Source organism: Poecile atricapillus, chromosome 3 (assembly GCF_030490865.1).
Source record: "Poecile atricapillus isolate bPoeAtr1 chromosome 3, bPoeAtr1.hap1, whole genome shotgun sequence".
NCBI classification, from domain to species: domain Eukaryota; kingdom Metazoa; phylum Chordata; class Aves; order Passeriformes; family Paridae; genus Poecile; species Poecile atricapillus.
Genome location: NC_081251.1, coordinates 4831660 through 4834464, shown reverse-complemented (window position 1 = coordinate 4834464; position 2805 = coordinate 4831660). Strand labels below are relative to the sequence as shown.

General features: G+C 45.4%; 1 long non-coding RNA gene across 1 annotated transcript; it reads left to right on the top strand.

Moving 5' to 3' along the window:
• The first annotated feature begins 239 nt into the window (after positions 1-239).
• Positions 240-807, top strand: LOC131578018 (uncharacterized). Its single transcript, XR_009277360.1, has 2 exons — positions 240-602; positions 647-807. It is a non-coding gene; the product is annotated as an uncharacterized LOC131578018 (long non-coding RNA).
• Positions 808-2805: the final 1998 nt, after the last annotated feature.

The window sequence follows — 2805 nt, the reverse complement described above, 5'->3', positions numbered from 1 at the left end:
CGTGGTCTTAAACACTTCCAGGGATGGGGCATCCAACTTTTCTACTGACAGTGTGTCTCGGTTTTAGAAGACAGGTGTCTGCTAGGGAAGGCAGGAGCCTTCCCTGGAATGAAAATGTAGACCCCCTCCCTCTGAATTATGATAATCCTGAAATCAAGGGGTTCTCAGGCAGAGATCTGGGGATTGGAATAACAGTTCTTTACTAGTATTTATAACAAGGCAAACAAACAACAATAACTACAGCATTAGCAAGAACACAGAACCAGGGACCCCGGGACAGCTTTCTCAGCTGAGATGGGATGGAGGAGAGGCTTTGTTTCACAAAACCCCTCGGGCAGTGCCAGTGCTCCTGCGGGGCTCTGAGGAACACTCAGCTGGAACAGCAGGGATGAGCAGAGATCCTGGGCTGGTGGATGAGGTGGATCAGCAGAGGAATGAGCTGAGGTCCTGGGCCGGTGGCTGAGGTGGATCAGCAGAGGAATGAGCAGAGATCCTGGGCTGGTGGATGAGGTGGATCAGCAGAGGAATGAGCAGAGATCCTGGGCTGGTGGCTGAGGTGGATCAGCAGAGGAATGAGCTGAGATCCTGGGCCGGTGGATGAGGTGGATCAGCAGGGATGAGCTGAGATCCTGGGCCGGTGGCTGAGGTGGATCAGCAGCTCCACGGCGGTGCCTGGCACTGCCACACGTCCCGGCAGGACAGGGGGTGCGAGGCCACCAACAAAGAGGGAAGAAGGAGAAGAAGCAGCAGCAGCTCCGTCTGGGTGATGGTGAATTCCCTTCTCTCTACCGCAGCAGCTCCGCGCCCAATGTGTCCTTCTCCGAAGCTGAAGAAGCCACCAAAGTGTCCCCACCCTCCTTTTTTCCTGCCCCCTTCACCCCCTGGCCCCAGACGAACTCTTTGTGTTCTTCAAGTATCCACCAAGTACCCGCAGTCAGGTTTTCCCCACAATTAATGGGTGAAAATCCAGCACTAAAAGGTCACCTAACCCCCAGCACGGGGTGAAGGCAGCTGATGCCAGGTTACACTGACCAGAACTGGATCAGGACCGCTTTGGATGGGTCACTTGGGCTGTCTCGGAAAACACACACACAATTTCAAAGAAAGTGATGGGGAAAAAAGGAGACCTGGGAGAATTTAGGGACAAATGGGACCCACCAAACTGAATGAATGTGAAGTTCAGTGTGACACTCTGGGGGTCTGAATGCTCCACTGAAAATGTTTAGCATACACAAGGGTGAGCCAGTGTATAACTAGAGTAAAAGACATAAACTTCAGTTTGGAAACTACTGTGGTTCACATTTCCAGTAAAATGCCATTTTTATTTGGGTACCTGTGTGGGGCTATGATTCTGCCTGGTTAGTCTTTGCCTGTCCATCCCTCAGACATCAGGAAACAGAAAAATTATCTGCTCAGAAATGACACTAGAAAAGATTTCCAGTTAAACTCTCCTAGGCTTCAAGAAGAATGATCTCTTTTTCTTCTTCTTCCTTGTTTCCAAAGTCAGTGTCTAAATCACAACATGCATTTCTTGAGTGAATTAAGTTTGACCTTCCAAGTCTCTCTGAGAAGAAGGATTTTGGAGCTGTTCAGATTCATCCTGAATTACCCTCTATGAAAAAAATCAGCCGCTTGCAATGATCAAACAGCAGTTTCTCCTCGGTTTCTCCTCTTTTGCCATTTGCATGCTAAATTCTCAGGAGTTGCCTGTTTCTCTGTTACACTCATACTTAATTTCTTATATATTTTTTTAATCATTGAGTGGAAAATATTATCTCTTATCTGAAGTTTATCTGAAGTTTTTCTTTTCCATTGCCAGTATGATAGTGTATCTTATGGAAAACCTTTACCTTATTTTATTGCTGTATTACTTAATAATTAGCAAGAAACAACCATTCAGGTTGAAAGCAATCTTTTGCAGGAGGTCCTGATTAAACGTGGGAGATATTTCTACATCTTGATTAATTTATTAAGCTGTGAAAATGTGCTCATATTCTACAAATTAGATTTATATCCTTCTGTCTGAGAAAAGACACAAAATAAGATCATTTTTCTGAAGGCTTAAAATAAGTTTAAGACCAATGTCTTTGACAAAAATAAATAGGTTATTATATCATAAAATCACAGATTTTATGGTATATGTTGAAAGGGACCTTAAAAATCATCTAATTCTAATGGCTCTGCTGTGGGATATCTTGCACTAGAACAGGTTGCTCAAAGCCCCATCCCACCTGACCTTAAACACATCCCAAAATATCCTTGGAACAACATGTAAACAAAATACTCCAAAAGCTGTTCAGCCTTGTATAGTGAGGAACTTCTCTAAATCTGCTCCAGAAGGAATATATAGAGATAGGCAGATAGCTGGATAACATAGCTGGAGGTAAAGGCAGATTATTTTTCCAGCTGTCAAGCCCACATGCTCAACGCTGGGACCCGAAAGTCAAGCCCTGCTCTTTCCATCTCCTGCCTCATCAGAGGGGACGTGGTTTCTGGGACTGCACTTGCTGACTGAAGTCAGCCACTAACTCCACTGGGAACTGGGTCAGGGCTGGTTTACAGTGGAGCTCAGGACACAGGGGCAGCCCACAGTCCCAGGAGTGCATTGGATCTGCAGGACTGGAGTCAAAGACCCAACAGTAACGAGGTTTCTGGTCAGAAAGACAAGAGGAATTAAAAAGTCGACATTATAATTTAATCATTTCCTAACCAAGACTGTGATTCATGAAAAGGAGACTTCAGTTCTCCCACCTGGGTTTTCCTCCCTCCTAGAGGTACTGAGAAAGCATCCAGATACAGGTAATA